Source organism: Cupressus sempervirens, chromosome 4 (genome assembly GCF_028749045.1).
Source record: "Cupressus sempervirens isolate cs-2001-9-10 chromosome 4, ASM2874904v1, whole genome shotgun sequence".
NCBI lineage: Eukaryota > Viridiplantae > Streptophyta > Pinopsida > Cupressales > Cupressaceae > Cupressus > Cupressus sempervirens.
In genome coordinates, this window is record NC_143121.1 from 805,832,168 (window position 1) to 805,851,829 (window position 19,662).

The following is a 19,662-nucleotide window of genomic DNA, read 5'->3' on the forward strand; positions in this document are numbered from 1 at the left end:
GGGACATTTTATGATGACTATTAGGACATTTTACTGCAAGTAGTATTTTTGGTGTTTTTTTGGTGAGCAATTATTGGACAGTGAATATAACAGGTGTTAGGCGAGTGTTTTAAAATGACACTTTTTGACCATAGCTCTACAAATGCCCGAACACCGAAACCTTAGCTTTAAGCTCTCGAGTCACCTATAGAGGTACACCTAAGAAATCGACATAATTTGACTTACGATTTAGGAGATCTAAATTCAAAAAGTTAATGTAAGAAGCTACTCGATCTCTTCCCCTAGTTGTTATCCAACTATGAACCCTTGTTCCTTAGAAGAGGCTTTAAAACTTTTAAAGAACAGATTAGGGGAGACAACTCAGTAGTTGCTCAAGCTAACTTTAGGCACCTATAACTCTTAATCCATACGTCGAAATTTGCTGATTTTTTTGGTGAACCTCCATAGGTGAGTGAAGAGCTTAAAGCTAACCTTTCCACTACTTCAAATGCTCGCTCTGAATCTTATGTTTGCCACTTACAAAAAAAAATTACTTTTTTGCACAAATGGACCAATCAGCAAGAAAAGAAAAAGCTAAAAATGATAAACTATTAGTACATATGTGATAGACTATTTTAGAACATAAACGATTAAGGAGTGGTCTCCTTTAAAGTGTTTACGATTCATGTGTTAAATGCTTCTCGTGGGCGTGGGCATAGCCCTCCCTTTGGATAAAGTTGTTTAGGGGGATTTTGGAACGGCTTAAACATCACACACTAATGCTTGATTCCTAGTGCAAAAGTGTTAAATAGTCAAAATTTGACTTGCTTTTCCAGACTTAAAGTTTGACTTGCTTTTCCAGACTTAATTTCTTCATTTTGGAAACCTTGGTCATTCCATCCACTCCGTAATTTGAGCCGCTCCTCCTCATCATCTCGTCTAATCCACTCCACAACGGCTTCATCATTCACACGCTTCGTAATTTTTCCATAGTTGGCGCCTTTCTGGATTTGGCAGTCTTAGAATCTACGAAATTGACTGGAATTGTTACGACTTTCTTCGGCTTCAATTTTCCTGGAGCCGGAGAGTAAGGATTTGTCTTTGCAGAACTCGACCCCAACTTCACCAGAAAAAAATGATTATCCATGGCAAAAATATTACTGGAAATTTGAACACATAACGAAAAAACTATTCAATCGTGAAAGCCTGTTACCCAGAAATCTATAATAAAATCCTCACCCACCTTCAACTTGCTGTAATCAATGGCTCCCCATCAAATTGCAAGTCAAGAAATCGCGGAAGCATCACGCAATCCAAAACAAATATAGAACAAGACGTGAAATATTTTTAATCAACATTTGAAATGCAGTGGTGATTTAAATCATTGATCTCGAAAAGATACATGGAACTGTCTACGCGGGCCTCAAAAAGGATGCGTGATTAAAAATTTTGTAATTAGATTAAAAACTTGAATATAATTGTATTGTAAATATTTTATAGAGGTTTAGATTTGCAAATGTATAAATATTTATATAATTTAATAAAAAAAGTATAAATAGACATAAAAATCTACTTACGGATCTGTGTGAAATGGGTATGTTCATAATAGATTTTGGAAAAGTTTTTAATTTATATCAAATATTATAAATAATTGAAAATAAAAATATTTAATAATTTATATTAAAAATTTAAAATATTTATTTGTTTAAATTTATATTTTCATTGATAATTTCTTTTAAATACATTTTATTATGATGTAATTTTAAAAATATTATTAGATCCATTCAACTCAATTTGAAAGATTTTTTTAAAAATTTAGATGATTGAAAGGAGAAATAATAATGGTTTCACATGATTAATATTTGATCTTTGATGAAACCTATTTAATAATATTTCAAAATTATATTTATTTGAATAAGGTTAAATTTGATTAGTAGGAGATGTTTTCCAAAAGTATAATTTTGATATTACCATCAAGATTCAACTATGTAATTTTTTAATCAAACTCATTGACCCATGTTTCATGAGTATTGGATAACAAGAACCCATCTTTCATGAGAATGAAACACGTAGAGATCATTGCATCTAGGTGATGATCACAAAGGTGAAATATTGGGCCTTCCCAGGAGTTTGCCCATCCCACTACTACTCCAACGTAGGTGCACTTAGTTATGGAGTTCCTCCAAGGTTAAGCCCACTTAGCTTACAAACTCATTTGTAAAACCTTCAAAAGGTGTTATGCCTTATGAATAATTCATTATAGAGCCCTTTTAGCTCATCAATTGATAAGTATGAGATGTTTTCCTCAACAAGTCATAATGTTCATTGATAGTGCTACCATAATTCAATTATGTAGTTTTTGACCCATGTTTCATGAGTATTGGATAAAAAGAACCCGTCTCTTATAAGATTAAATGAAACACTTTAAACTGATGGCATCTAAGTGATGCTCACAAAGGTGAAGCATCAAGCCTTCTTGAGAGGTCGCAATCCTAGTACTATACTAGCTCAAGCAAACTTGAACTTATGAAGTTTCCTAAAAGGTCAAGCCTACTTATCTTGCAAGCCCTTTCGCAAAATTTTCAGCAACTGTAGTTTCCTATGAACCATTCACCATAGAAATTTAAGTTTTGATATTACTATCAATAGTCAACCATGTTGTTTTGGAGTCAAACTCATTCACCCATGTTTCACGATTAGTGGATTACAAGAACCCATCTCTCATGATAATAAATGAAATACTTCGCAATCATTGCATCTAGGTGGTTCTCACAACAATGAAGCATTGGGCCTTCCTGTGAGGTCACCCATCCCAATGTTACTTCAACTCAAGCACACATAATAGTGGAGTTTCCTCTAATGTATCCCACATAGGATTGCAACTTTGAAAACCTCAACCAAGTAGTATGTCTTATAAACTATTCATTATAGAGACCATTTAGAAAACCAATTTATAAGTAAGAGATATTTTCCTTGACAAGTCAATTTTGGTATTATTACTAGGAAAATATCTCCTACTTTTCAATTGATGGGCTAAAGAGACTCTATACTGAATTCTTCTTAAGATACAACACTTTACTAAGGTTTTGCTAATGGGGTCACATGCTAAGTGTGCTTAACCTCGGAGAAAACTCTATATTTAAACATACTCGAGATGGAGTAACTTACTAGGATGGGAAACCTCCCAAGAAGGTTGGGTGTTTCACCTCTACGAGAATTGTTAGAGTAAAAGGTCCACTTGATTATTTTAATTAAGTCACCTTTTATTTCATTCTTAAGATTAACTTAATTATGTATTTAATAATTAATATAATTATGAAATGTATCCCTTTAGGGTTTCTTCGATCTCCTTTATAAGGATTGATCCAATTGTATTTTATAATCTTCATCTCTGAATAATAAAATCTTCATGTTTTTAGAGCCATTCTTTTATTTATCTCTATTTTTCTCTCATGATAGGTTTCTTGAGTGCAGGCATTTTTTGGGTTCTATGAAGTTGGTTTTCACAACTTCTACATGGTATCAGGGCTTCAAACCTAATGCTTCCTATTTGTGTTTTGAAGATTTTTGGAAGCTTCAAGGGTTTGGCATTTTCTTTTTTGATCTATGGAATACCTTTTTTATTCTATGCATTTTGAGTGAAAAGAGATCTCGTGGTTGCATGTAGGAGGTCATTTGTACAAATTTTGATATAAAATTTGACCTTTTTCACTCACAAAAGTTTTTAGGAAAAAAAATTAGCCTCTATTACGTGAAGGTATGGATGCACAATTTTTGAGAAATAGATTTTTTTTAAAACTCATGAAAAATTACAAAAACTTTTTTTATCAAATAAAGTTTTTTATGAAGTTTATTAAAAAAATAATTTTTATATAAAGATTTAGAAAAGATAAGTATGTTGGCATCAATTTTGTAGGAGGTATGATTGCAAGTGCAACTTCTCACATGAGTGTAAATGGGCTTAAATTTGACAATTAAATTTGACAACCCTCACATACTTTGATTATTTTCTTATAAAAAGTGGGTGCTAGCTTATTAACCATAACTTGTTTATACAAACTCCATATCGGGCAAGCAAGATATTGCTAGAAAGCTGATTCCAAGCATGATACATTGGTTGGATTATGTCTTCTAATGTTTTTAATCTTACATGAATTATAATCTATTGAAGTCATAGGTATTTTTGGCCTTTTTGGGGCCATATCTTGACAATCAAACACCCATTTTTCAGAAACTAGATATCATAAAAAGCTCCCAATAAGATATTTTGAGATGTATGGTCTATTTAATTGAATTTTATTTTATCAAAGACATGGCTTCTTGTTAATATTGTGGTGACTGATCATGTAGTGTGTGTTGATGTTGTGTTGACTTTAGGGTATAATTTAGTGGCTAATATTCGTAAATTGGCTAATTTTAGAATTTTTTGGCTAGTATTTTGGCTAATAATTTAAGATTTGATACAACCTAAATCGCCATAGTTTTATAAAATTCAATTCTAGAATATTTAAAATCACTCAATAATTTATTTTATTGAAAAATTTAAACTCAAATATTCGCCACAATATTCGTTACATGAATAGATTTGAGTAACCTAAATATAATATATTATTGGAGAAATTAAATTGAACTGACCAATAATTATCATAATTATTAGTTAATTTAGGGATATATCACCAATATTTATTATTCACTATTGATTTAAAGTATATGTAACGATTCTCATAACATTCCACAAGGTAAAAAAATGTTCAATTTTGATTTGTAATATTCGTAAATATTTTATGCAAAAAAAAATTATGATTAAAAAATAATCGCCAAAATTAATCATATTTAGAATAAAAAATTTAGAGTTTCGCCAATATAAATAATTTTTTTTTTTCAAAATAATGAAATATTCGCCAATATTTTATATCTTTTTTTGGACGTGGCTTTCTTAAAGTTTACCTTGGTTGACTTCTCTAGTATTCACATGACTTCATCAACTATTGCTAGTCTAATGTATGCAATGGTATGCACACAACCATATATATTGCTCATGCAATGGGAGTTGCCAACAGGTATATGAGCAATTTGGGTATGGAACATTGGAATATTATTAAATGGATTCTTCAATATTTGTAAGGTACTAGTACAAAAGCATTATGTTTCACAGGATCTAGTTCTGCTCTGAGTGGATTTGTTGACTCTGATCTGGTAGGAGATATTGATACAAGGAAGAGTACTAAAGGGTATGTTTTCACTGTAGGAAGCTCATTGTAGTCAATTGGATTTCTAGATTGCAAAAGGTTAATGTGCTTTCAACCATTGAAGCGGAGTATGTAGCTGTTACCAAAGCTAGCAAGGAGATGATTTGGTTACAATAATTTTTGGAGGAATTGGGTCAAAAGAAGAAAGATTGCCCATTATATAGTGATAGCCAGAGTGGCATTCATCTTGCAAAGAATTTTTCTTTTCATTCAAGGAAAAATCATATACATCTTAGGTACCATTTTATAAGCTCTATTTTGGAGGATGGCTAATTGTAGCTTGAAAAGATTCACACAAGTGAAAATCCTGTAGACATGTTCACGAAGGCAGTCCCCAAGGAAAAGTTGGTTTCTTACTCAACTTCTATTGGGATTCTTGACTAATGATCATGGAGGTTATACACAACAAAGTCTTTTATCCAATGGGAATTGCACGTTCTACATTGTTGTCTGATTTCAATCTCCAAGTGGGAGATTGTTTGGTGTGGATCCTAATTAGTCTCCAAATGGGAGATTGTTGATATTGTGGCGATTGATCATGTAGTGGGTGTTGATGTTGTGGTGACTTCTTTGGGAAAAGAAAACTGAGAACATTGTACAACCCTAAAATGGTCAATTTTAGAGGTTTCCCTAAAATGTTGTTATAAGTGGCTGAGATGCATAATGTATTGCAATGTTGGTGTACATTTTTACTGGATAATAGAAAGGTTGAAGGCTATGTAGGTGGACATAGCCTAGATTTTGGGTGAGCCATGTTAAATCTTTGTGTTATTTGTGTTCTTTGAGTATTCTTCTTTTGTTTCTACATATAACTATTTATTCATATACTGTTCCAAATGTGTCAAACCCTAACACTTCTTGCAAAAATCATGCATGCACATATTGTGGATGTCCTTAACATTGGAATGAGATTTGTCCCCATTTATCTCAAGCTTCTTTTTCCATGCTCATGGAGTGTAACCAATTACCACTTGACACATTCAACTTTTCCATGCAACAAAATACTATGGTGATTGTTTAGTCTCAATCATTAATTATTCTATTGACACCTTTTGGGGATTTATTTCTACTGGATATCACTATGTTATTTGTAGAATCCCATCTTTTGGATTTGGATTCCACACTTGAAGACATACATCTTCTCTTTGATGTTAGAGTTGATGAATTTGTGTCTCCATTGTCTTCTATTTATGCTACTCAGGCCTTGCTACATTCAACACTTTCTACATGTTGGATTCTTTTGGAGAATCTGGTTCTTCTTGATCTAGTCACCGCTATAGATCTATGATCCCTATGGTCCTGGTTCTAGAATTTTCATTACGTAATATATTTTGCTTGGATATCTTCGAGAACTATGAGGAGACATAAAAGACTTAAATTTTCTTGGATCTTTATGTACACTCAGTTTGTGCACTTCTCTAAACCATTCTATCCAAGGTATCCCATAGATTGGAAAGCTTGGATGGCGGCCTAGAGCTCCCTAATCATGGAGTGCAAAGGGATACAATAAGAAATGATATGGTTATCATATAAGCCTAAGGAATGCAACCTCGTGCAAATAAATCATGAAATGGGAGATTCTAAGACAAAAGCAAGAATGCTAGTGTTAAATAATTTCCATAAAATGCTATGCAAATGACACTAAACTATAGAAATACAAAGAGAATGCAAGCTAATACTTACTATATGAAAATGTTACGATTCCTCTAATTAGACCAAGTGTGTTATACTAATGCATAAAGAGAAACTATGCTATGATGCTATGCAAGAATGAGAGAGAGAATAGAAGCTCTCAAAAAATGCCACAAGAGACCTATAGAAAAAATTGTAGCATAACAATAATTCAAATTCAGATCCTTAGATGAGGAGAGAGATCTCCCTTTTAAAGATGTATAGATGGTAGAGATCAAAAACTAGAGGCATATGATCAAGGGTGGGGTTGACTTTTAGCATTATCCATGTGCAAGATCTTTTTCATTAATGAGAAAGAGTTGACTTTTGCATCTTTGTGTGAGACAAATGGTCTTTTATTTTATTTTTTAATCGAGAAAAATGCTTTATGTGTGCGACTTAGGCTAAGGGGGTGAAAGGAGTCTTTTATTTAATTAAATGGGGACATGTTTCTTTTAATTAACTATGACCTTAGGACATAGTGGTAACACTATAGGATAAAATCAAATAAATTGATTTTTAAAGATTTGATCTAGGCAAGCAATTAAATAATTTAGCAAAATTGTTGAAAAGAGGGCTAATGGTCTAGATGACCATTTTTGAGTGATTACATTTCCCCCTCTTTGACTAATGTGTGATCAATCTGGAAACACATTAGGTTAAAGAATGAAGAAGCCAAGTAGGAAACAACAGATAGAGATCTGATTTAGAAGAACGAAATGCAATGTGAGATAACAAGTCTTAAATGCATGACCTGGTAGCAACAATATTGAACACTAGGAGAAAGAGGCGATATCAGAACTCAAGAAGAGTACTAACATCGAGAAAATTAGATAGATCAAGATAAAATGGAAAGGTCAAGCTTATGCTCCTAAGAAATAGATAGCCATAGAAAACAAGCAATTTATAGTGATGACAAAATATTCCCGCCCCCTTAGGATCAAAATCAAAATGAGGTAGAGGAGATGTAGAAATGAGCAAGATATGAACAAATCAAGGTAAAGCAAGGTCCATGATGATAGATATGTAATAAAAATCCAAGAGTGACCACTAAGAAGTGATAGAATGCCCTAGTTTGACTAGATTTGACCAGGAAAGATAAGTCATAAAGGTTAGGTCAAAGCAAGTAGAAAGATGGAAAGATATGACATGGAGTGATCCGAGAGGATAGAAAAGAATGGAAATGATAAAGATATTATGAAATAGTGATACCCCAATAAAGATTCGAAGATTAGATCTCAAAAAGTTAGCTAACTCCATAGAAAAATGTGGATTTTTAAAATACAATTTTCACCATCAAGATGAACTTGGATTTTGATTTCAATCCCAGAAATGGATCTAGGACATTGAAAGTAGCCAGCAGTGCAATTTTGATAGAATTCTAAGGAGTTTAAAAATTGGGTTAAAATTGGGTCAAAGGACTATTTAAGGGGTCCAAGGCTCATTTTCAATTCATTTATCTTTTATTGATTTTGAGAGCTTAGAGCCTTTTGAGAGAGATATCAATGGCATAGATAGGGATTTTGACCGAGTGAAATCAGTTGCATAACCAATCTACCAACTATGGTGCCCCGATAAGTTTTCACTATTCTTGCACTTTTTAGATCATTTTGTTGAATTTTTTAGCCATTTATGTAGGTTTTTATAGGTTTTGTGCAAAATATCGTGCGATACTTTTAAAGTATCGCACTATAGTTGTAAAAACTATTGTGTGATACAATAAAGTATCATATGACTATAGAAACTTATATTGTGTGAGGGGTACCCATATGTCACATGGTTTGGTGCGAAGTATGACACAAAAGAAAAGTATCACACAAGTTCTCGAGAAAGTATCGCACGATATAAAACAACACAAAGTATCACCTTCCTTTAGTAAGAAGTATCACATAGTGTGTTTTTGAGAATTTTTTGATGTTTTCAATCGTGTTGTTCAATTTTCACACTTGTATAGTAGAGTATGGGCATTTATGATCTTGTTGTGATATATCTTAATAGGTACTAATGCATTTTCACTTGGTTTTTTTTATGCAGATAGTGTTCCCATGTTTACTCATTAGGGCCGCCAAGGTGGTAGGGCAGTGATTAGTGCGACATTTGAGTAATGGGTAGAGGAGATTATTGGTGACTATGGGGTTAGGGTGGTTGTTTCATATGCCTTATATTCAAGCAAACCACGACCTCTTGTCAATGCTCACAAAGAGATGGCATAGTGAGCATAACATCTTCCATCTGCCTACTAGAGAGAAACTTATATCGTGCAAGGGGTACCCATATGTCACATAGCCTGGTGCAAAGTATCACATGGTATAAAGGAACACAAAGTATCACCTGCCTTTAGTAAGGAGTATCACATAGTGTGTTTTTGAGCATTTTTTGATGTTTTTGATCATGTAGTTTAGTTTTTGCGCTTGTATAGTAGAGTATGGGCATTTATGATCTTGTTGTGATATATCTTAACAGCTAATGATGCATTTTTTCGGTTTTTTTTAATGCGAAATGTGTTCCCATCTTTACTCATTAGGGCCCCCAAGGTGGTGGGACAACAATTAGTGCAACATTTGAGTAATGAGTAGAGGAGTTCATTGGTGACCATGGGATTAAGGTGGTTGCTTCAAATGCCTCATATCAAGGCAAACAATGACCTCTAGTTAGCGCTCACAAAGAGATGGCATAGTGAGCACAACATCTTCCATCTGCCTACTATAGAGGAGACTATCATACTAGAAGATGTGTATCTGATCTTTCAAGTTCCTTTCCATAGAGACCCAGTGAGTGCGATGAGCATGTTTTGATGTTTCAATTTTTCATTTTTTTGGGTATTATCATAAGTGCTAATGTGAGTTTGTTTGTGTCATAGGTATACTATGATCAGACCTTGATAAAGCGGACAACTACAGTTCAGGCATTTTTTGATGATGTCACTATCTTAGACCATCATTTGAGCTAGGAAAGGTTAATAGATGAGTATGGGGATCAACACCCAGTAGCCTGCATATTATGCTCCTTAGTTGCACAGGTGTTGGTCATAGATAGGAGCTAGAAGGGCTTCCCATTAGCCTTTGGATGACTAGTAATGGACTTGGTAGGACACCTGAGCCAGATGGCGTGGGGGCCAACAATCTTGGAAGATAAGTATCATAAGCTCCATGAGATTGCCTACCGAGATGAGTGAACATGGGCATGTGGGGCTATATTAGTGTAGATATGGTTCTAGGATCATATTGTGGTGATCTCATCGAGGGTACAATTGATGGAGTGTGGGTATCCCTACATATATAAGTATTCATGCTTCATCCCTTAGCCTCACAGTGAGGATGTGACATACTACAAATGGGTGTTTGATGAGCTCTCAGGTTTAGAGTGGAGATGGAGGAGGTAGAGGAGGAGGAGGAGAGGGAGGAGGAGGAGGAGAGATTGGTTAGGCAGCCATAGGTGGAGAGACAACAACTGAGGTGGGCAGGGTTGACCTAAGAGATTAGCGAATCAGGGATTTAGAGGGGGAGCTTTAGCAAGCATGAATCATCATAGAGGTTCGCAATTAGAAGCTCATAGATGAGTGGACATAGAGTGATCTGAACTGAGACAAGAGAGTGACACAACTAGATGAGAGTCTAAGCATCATGGAGTGCAAGTAACCTACTAAATTGCAACATATATAGGTGTAGTGCCTCTGGGATAGGGATTAAGACTATTAAGAGAGTCAGGAGGTTAGAGGGGGTGGTGTAGTCATTGGATAGGACTTAGGTGCCACCACCACTGCCTCCTCCCACACATGAGGGAGGCAGCCAATCATAGGTATAGGGTTAGATCTAGGTTTTGATGCCCTTGTAATATGTCAATATATATTTTGAGACATTTATCTAGATTTTGGATCTCACATTGTACATGTATTTGATTCATCATGGTATATATGAGATAATGGATTCGACTAATTGCATTGTGTACTTGTCTCTTTTCTTTCTCATGCCATAGATGTTTCAACACTTAAATTTACATGTAACGTTGTTATGTATGCTCAAGTATGATCATGTTTTATGTTTATATGTTCATGGATGTATCTCTCTCATAGACATGTCTTAGCTCTCATGTTTATGGTATAGACTTGTAATTTTAAAATGTGATACCTGGATAGATTAGATATGATGATGAGATTAACCCCTTGTGATGACATGTATATAATAAGCATTGAGTGGACATGGTGGACTAGAAGTTAGAAAAGATGAAAGTAGTTAGCTGATGTTTACATGAAAGATGAAGAGAGAGCTCTCTTTGTATGCAAGATGCAACTGTTGGAAATATAGATGGAGTAATTGAGAAGGGGGGTGAATTAGTTACCACAAAAATATTTCAAATCCCTTGGATGTTAACAATAAAACTAATTTCTACTATAATTCGGTAAACACACAAAAAATGGTATAACTCGGTAAAAGCAATGTGATTCACTTATTATTGATCTTAAACATTCATAGTGGTTAACTTGCAAACATAAAATAAATAACAAGAACACATGAGACACCAAATTTAACGTGGAAACCCAATATGGAAAAAACCACCAATGTAACTAATTACTGATTTTCACTCTTCTAAAGTGAGCCTTGTTAGGAGCCAACCTGGTTAAAGGTTACAAAACACATTGTTAGGTGTGGCCTTGTTAGAGGATTTACAACTAGTTGTTAAACCAACTCTGCTAAGAGATTTTGGAATTATTGCTACAATGGTAAGAAAGTAACAATGAAATGACTTGAATGAGATGCAACTAAATTGCCAATTAAAGATCTCTATTTTTCTTCATGTTAGATCCTTCCTAATCGAATATTACTTTGCTGCTCCTCAAGGATATCTGATCATCCTTCAATTTCGCTCACACTTGCCTTCTCAATCAACCAATACTTGCATTCTCTCACATACATCAGAATCTCAACTTGACCTTTCATTTATACCATTTAGATTATCAAGTCAGCTCAATTACAAATTACAATGACCAATAACCATCACCTTAGTCAGCTAGAATCAATACTTGAAATAATTAAACTTCATATCTCAAATCAACAAAATCCTTCATTGACCGACCCTACTCAATAAACACAACCAATAGAAGCTTGGTTAACACTGTGAACTTGCAAAATCCTTTTGGCAACTCAGTGAACACTGAATCTAACTAATTTTCCTTTGTTAACCATGAGAACTCGGTTAACACTGCTTTCTACCATAATTTCCTTCAATGTCTAAGTGAGCTCAGTAGACACTATCTATGCAGAGTAATCTCTAGGAATGCTTGGTAGACAAGGAAAATGGCCTTGCTAACCAAGTGAACTTGGTAAGCACTAACTGCCAACTGATATGACATTTGTGTAACATCAAAGACAACACACAATTAGACAATTGTATCCAAAAATCTCCCTCTTTGGCATTGATGGCAACACATGTCATAGCATAGTGAAATTTGAAAACGAGACTTTCTCTCATAGAATGTTTTCCGCCTCTTAGATTTTATGCTACATACTTCTCTAATGGAGTAATCTCCCTCTATGAAAGAATTACATAGCTTCTTCCTCAAAAAAAAATTTCAGAAAGATATGATAGTAAACTCTCCCTCTTTGACAACACATGCCAAAGACAACACATACCAAATAAGTATCAATGTACCTTGAGTACTGATTCATATAAAATGTTCTCTTGACTATGCTACATCAACTGATAGATCTTCAACTTGGTTCTTGTTGATGCATCACTAAAACTTTATTTTAGTGAGCTTCAGATAGAGGAATGACCCCTAACTTACCTCTTAGCTACAAGAATACATCCTTGGGTAATGTCTTGGTAAATATATCTACAATCTATTCTTTTATATGGACATATTCAAATTTGATTTTTTTATCCTGCACCAATTCTTTGACAAAGTGATATTTTATAGCAATGTGCTTGGTTTTGGAATGCATCACTAGATTCTTTGATATGTTAATTGCACTTGTATTATCACAAAATATGACAATTGGTTCTTTGATCTCAACCTTCATGCCTTCCAACAATTTTTTAAACCAAACAATATTAGAACAATTTACTAATGTTGCAACATATTCTGCTTCTACTGTAGATTGGGATGTGTAATTTTTCTTTTTACTTGTCCAAGATACCAATCTTTTACTAAGAAAGAATGCTCCACCACTTGTACTCTTTCTGTCATTAATGTTTCCTGCCCAATCAACATCAGTAAACACTTTTAAGTCCAAATTTCCACCAAGTTTATACCATAAGCCATATTCTTCAGTACCTTTCAAGTATCTCAAAATTATTTTGATTGCCATCATATGATTTTCTCAGAGTTTTTTCGAGAATTTTGCCACTATACCAACTACAAGAGCAATATCAGGCATTGTATGAACTACATACTATAATTTTCCAAACATTGACCTATATAATGTCTAATCTACCTCTTTTGAGTCATCATATTTGGTAAGCTTTAGTCTAGTATACATGGGGGTTACAACTGGTTTTGAATCTTCCATACTAAACTTCTTGAGTATCTCCTTGATATATTTAGACTGAGTGATATAGATACCATTCTTGTTCTATTGTATTTGAAGACCAACAAAGAACTTAATCTCACCAAACATAGACATTTCAAATTCTTTGTTCTTTTTCTCTAAAAATTCTTTGCATAGATCATCATTCCCTATAAATAAAGTATCATCTACAAATATAACAATCTTGTTATCTAGTCCTTCCTTGATGTACAAACTACCGTTATCATTAGTTTTTTGGAAACCAATCTGTATAAGGCAGTTGTGCAGTCTCTCATACCATGCTCTAGGAGCTTGTTTCAGACCATAAAATGCTTTGTATAATTTGTAGACCATGTGCCTTTTGTTTGGATCAACAAAACCTTATGGCTGTTCAATGTAGACTTCTTCATCAAGAATACCATTGAGAAATGCAGATTTAACATCCATCTGATATACTTTAAATCCTTTATGTACTGCATATGCAAGTAAGGTCCTAACACCTTCTAATCTTACAAGAGGAGCAAAATTTTTACCATAATCAATGCCTTCTTCTTGAGAATGTCCTTTACACACCAATCTAGCTTTGTTTCTTGATACCTTACCATTTTCATTAAACTTATTCCTGAATACCCATTTTTTTCCAATTGCATTTTTGTCTTTAGGCCTAGGTACAAGAATCCAGGTTTTGTTCTTTTCTATTTACTCTATTTCTTCATTCATAGCCTCAATCTAACTTTCATTTTCCAATGCATCTTTGACATTTCTAGGTTCAAAATCAGCAAGTTAACATGTACCTTTTAGCTTACTTCTTGTCATAGTACCTTCTAATTTATCTCCAATAGTTTGATCTAGTGCATGATGCCTCCTGACATACTTAGTCAATATAGGTTCTTTTCCTTTTGAATGAATTGCATTGTCATCCTCTTGAACTTCAACTTCAAGTTCTGGTTGCTTAGAGTTGGTAGGCATTGGCTCGATTAGCTTCAGAATATGACTCGAGTCCTTGTGACTCAGTTTGAACTTCTTCCAACTCGGTGACTAAGGAAGACTTGGGAGTAGAATTCTCCTTATTGACAGATGTGTCTGGCAATATATCTGGTTTGATGTAAACAAATCTCATGTAATCATCTAGTTCCTTTTTGCTTTCTTCTTCAGTATTTTTTGCAAACTCATTAATTCTCACATGTGCACTTTCTATGGTTTTATAAGTAGACAAATTTAAACATCTATATGTTTTACTCTTGTAAGAATATCCTAAAAATATACCTTCATCACCTTTCACATCAAATTTCAATTTTCTAGATTCTTTCAAGATATAACATTTACTTCCAAATACTTTTAGGTAACTTACATTGGGTTTATAGCCATACCATAACTCATAGGGAGTTTTATATGAGTCCTTCGTCAACTATACTCAATTTAAGGTATGAACTACAATGCTAATAGCTTCCTTCCAGTATTTGATAGCAATGGTCTTTTCAATCATTATAGTCCTTGCACAATCCATGATAGATCTGTTCCTCCTTTCAGCTATTCCATTATGCTCGGGAGTTATAGGGGATGATACTTATCTTTTGATTCCTCTTTCAATGCAAAAGTTATTGAATTAACTAGAGATGAATTCACCACCTCTATATGATCTTAAGCATTTCAATATTTTCCCTATTTCCTTCTCTACTCTTGCCAAATACCATTTGAATTTCTCAAATGCTCTTGACTTCTCTCTTAGATACATAATAGTCATCATTCTAGAGTAGTCATCAACAAAAAGAATGAAGTATTTTTCTCCACTATAGATTTCTATTCCAATAGGTCCACACAAATCAGTATGCACAATTTCCAAGATATCTTCAGATTGATAGTTTTTTCTTTTAAAACTAGTCTTTCCCATTTTGCCAATCTGACAATTCTTGCATAAACCAACATCAGGTTTCTTCAAACTAGGAATGCCTATTACTTTCTTGAATTTTCTTATTTTCACCATGTTATCAAAATTTACATGGCATAACCTTCTGTGCCATAACCAAATTTCTTCAACTTGAGAAATAAAACATGAGCACTCACCAAGATCAAGATAAAATAGGTTACCTTTTTTTTTGTTTGTCTAATCCAATCAGTTTTCCTTTGTCATCCAATAGTGTTGCCTTCCCATGCATGAATTCCACCTTGAATTCAATGTTGATTAGCTATGCCACACTCAACAGATTATGTTTTAGTCCTTCAATCCAATAGGCATTGTCACATACAAGTTCTTTGGTTAATGAGATTCAACCTCTCCCTTTTATGCAACAAGGTTCATTGTTTCCAAACCTTACACTACCACCATCATAGTCTTCAAAGTGTTCAAACTTTTTTTTGTCACCATTCATATGATGTGAACATCCATTTTCTATAATCCATGTATCATTTTTGCTCACATGAGAGATAAGTGCCATCTTATCTCCTTCATCATCATCAAAATCATCTTTCACAGCAATGTAAACTATTTCATCTTCATTGTTATCAGAATCTTTAGCCATAAAACATGTCTTTTTACCTTTGTCCTTGAATGATTTGAAATCCTTCTTGCCATTGCACTTGCGATTTTTATTTTCATCCTTGCTTTCTTTGTTTGGGCACCTGGTAGCAATATGACCAATTTCTTCACATGAATAACAGATTAGGGGAACTTTACCTTTGTATTTTCCTTTGCCTCTAGAATATTTCCTTACAAGTAGAGCTTCAACAACTTCAAGATCACTATCAAAACTTTCCTCTAATTCTTCTTCACTTTCTGACTGAGTGTCCTTTATTTTCTTGCCTTTTTCCTTAAGTGAAAGCTTAGCCTCAAATGCAAATTCAATATTCTTGGAAGCTAGAACATAGTTGTCAAATTTATCTAGCTCAAAGGTTATCAATCTTCCTACTAAGGTATCCAAAGTTATGTTATGATTTGTCTCACATCTTCTTTCTTGAATAGAAAATACTCTAATTGCATAGATATGAAGCAATGCTCTAAGAACTTTACTTACAACAATTTCTTCCTTGATCTCTCCTCTAGAAGCTTTGATTGCACTGACACTTGCTTTGATCCTTTCAACATATTTGGCAATGTTTTCATCTTCTCTCATTGTCATCTGATCAAATTGTCCTCAGGCTTTTTTCTTTGGCTCTCCTCACATTGTCATCACCACCATAGATGTCCTTTAGCTTTTTCCACATTTCAAAGGTGGTTTTACAATCCTTGATATCATCAAATTCCTCATAGCTTAGAGTAGATGCAACGTCTATCATCATGTTGTTATGAGTCTTTTTCTTAGCAATGTCTCCAATAGATAGTGTACCAGTGGGAGTTGTGTATTCTTCATCTAGGTATTTTAATCCTAAATCACCAATGGAAGCTAGATGAAGTCTCATGAGACCCTACCATGCTAAAAATTTATCTCTGTTAAGCCTTGGAATTTCTCTCTTGTAAGACATCCTGATCTTTAGCTTAAGTCCTTGAAACCTTTCTTGTAAGCACCAAAAGATTTGATACCAATTGTTCGAAATATATATGGAGTAACTGAGAGGGGGGGTGAATTAGTTACCAAAAAAATGTTTTAGATCCCTTGGATGTTAACAATACAATTGATTTCTACTGTAATTCGATAAACACACAGAAAATTATAAAACTCAGTAAAAGCAGTGTGATTTACTTATTATTGATCTTAAACATTCACAGTGATTAACTTGCAAACATAAAATAAATAAAAAGAACACATGAGACACCAAATTTAATGTGGAAACCCAATATGGGAAAAACCACCAATGTAACTAGTTACTGAATTTCAATCTTCTAAAGTGAGCCCTATTAGAAGCCAACTTGGTTAAAGATTACAAAACACACTGTTAGGTGTGACCTTGTTAGAGGATTTAATCACCCTGTAAGGAGTGGCCTTGCAAGAGGTCTTAAAACAATTCAATAGAATTGTCACCTTGTTAGAGGATTTACAACTATCTATTAAACCAACTCTACTAAGAGATTTTGGAATCACTACTACAATAGTAAGAAAGTAACAATGGAATGACCTAAATGAGATGCAATTAAATTACTAATTATAGATCTCTATTCTGCTTCATGCTAGATCTTTCCTGATTGAATATTACTTTGCTGCTCCTTAAGGATATCTGATCATCCTTCAAGTTTACTCACACTTTCCTTCTTAATCAACTAATACTTGCATTCTCTCAATACATCAAAATCTCAACTTGACCTTTTATTTATACCATTTAGATTATCAAGTCAGCTCAATTAAAAATTACAATGACCAATCATCACCTTAGTTGGCTAGAATCAATACTTGAAATAATTAAACTTCATATTTCAAATCAACAAAATCCTTCATTGGCCAACCCTGCTCAGTAAACATTGATCCAAAAATGATTTCCCGTGTTAACCAACAAAAGCTTGGTTAACACTGTGAACTTGCAAAATCCTTTTGGCAACTGAGTGAACTCGGTGAACACTGAATTTGACCAACTTTCCTTCGTTAACCATGAGAACTTGGTTAACACTGCTTTCTGCCATAATTTCCTTTGATGCCCGAGTGAGCTTGGTAGACACTTTCTATGCAGAGTAATCTCTAGGAATGCTCAGTAGACAAGGAAAATTGCCTTGCTGACCAAGTGAGCTTAGTAAGCATTGACTACCAACTGATATGACATTTGTGTAACATCAAAGACAACACACAATTAGACAATTGTATCCAACAGTAAGACTAAGCTAGGATGATCCTTAAAATGAAAACTAGTATGCCAAAGGTTTGATTGCAAGGACACATAACTTTGATGCTCTAATTTCATCATTGAGCTTTATTAGGGACATCAAAAGATCTTACAATGCTCACCAGTATAACTATGAGAATATGAATATGATCTATATTAGATAGGTATGTGGGAATCCAACGTAAGCATCAAAGACATGTAAGTCAAGATGATTAACATAGTTAGATTTCCTAAGTTTGATATAGAAAGGTGACACCCCTATCAAGGCATAAGCACTAGGATAACACCTGAATGCAATGTGGAAAAAACAATTATTGGATGTGTATTAATTATGGGTCATAGATGATATTAATTAGATTAAATCTTTAGTGTGGTAGGGGAAGAGATCCAGTAGTCTATATAGAGCCTAATAATCGTGTGAGAATAGATGTCATAGCTGATCACACATATACTAATAATTGATCATGTTTTAACTTTTTGAGTTAGTGATTGACCCATTTGTGCACCACTACACTAGTACATTTGCGTTCATTTTTCAACCTTTATTAGTCAAATTTTTGACCCAATTTTTGACCAAATTTGACCAACCCATTGGTCGATATTTTTCTAGTCAAAATTTTGACCAACTCACTGGTTGGTCAAAATTTTGACCAATCTATTTGTCGAAAACCTTCCAAAGCCATTGTTTAAGTTCAATCAGGAATTGGTCAAAATTTTGACCAATGAAGGTTGAAATTTTGACCAACAAAGGTAGAAAAAAATTTAGGCATTGGTGGAAATTTTGACCAAAAAAGGTAGAAAAAAAATTTAGGCATTGGTGGAAATTTTGACCAATGAAGGTGGAAATTTTGACCAACAAAGGTAGAAAAAGATTTAGGTGTTGGTGGAAATTTCGACCAACAAAGGTAGGAAGAATTTTAGGCATTGGTGGAAATTTTGACCAATGAAGGTGGAAATTTCGACCAACAAAGGTACAAAAAATTTAAGCGTTGGTGGAAATTTTGACCAACAAAGGTAGAAAAAAAATTTAGGCATTGGTGAAAATTTTGGCCAATGAAGGTGGAAATTTCGACCAACAAAGGTAGAAAAAGATTTAGGCATTGGTGGAAATTTCGACCAACAAAGGTAGGAAAAAATTTAGGCATTGGTGGAAATTTCGACCAACAAAGGTAGAAAATGGTTTAGGCATTGGTGGAAATTTTGACCAACAAAGGTAGGAAAAAATTTAGGCGTTGGTGGAAATTTTGACCAATCAAGGTGGAAATTTCCACCAATAGCTAGGTGTACATTTTTTTCAGGCATTCTATAAAATAGTTCACATGCCTTGCCTATGATATGACATTTTGCATGCATCCTACACTCTCTCATCCGGCTGATGATGGATTACGCAGAGTGATCTAAAACCATGATTCTAAAAAACACACACAATCAAATTCAAAATGAACTTGCACTACAAATGGATTGTGGAAATCTGATATTGTTAATTTTGCATGCATGTCTACCAAGACAAA

At 34.0% G+C, this 19,662-nt stretch overlaps 1 pseudogene; it reads right to left on the reverse strand.

Annotated features, from left to right (window-relative positions):
• Positions 1-946: 946 nt before the first annotated feature.
• Positions 947-19,662, reverse strand: part of LOC149563844 (protein TOPLESS-RELATED PROTEIN 2-like) — a 38,554-nt pseudogene continuing 19,838 nt past the window's right edge.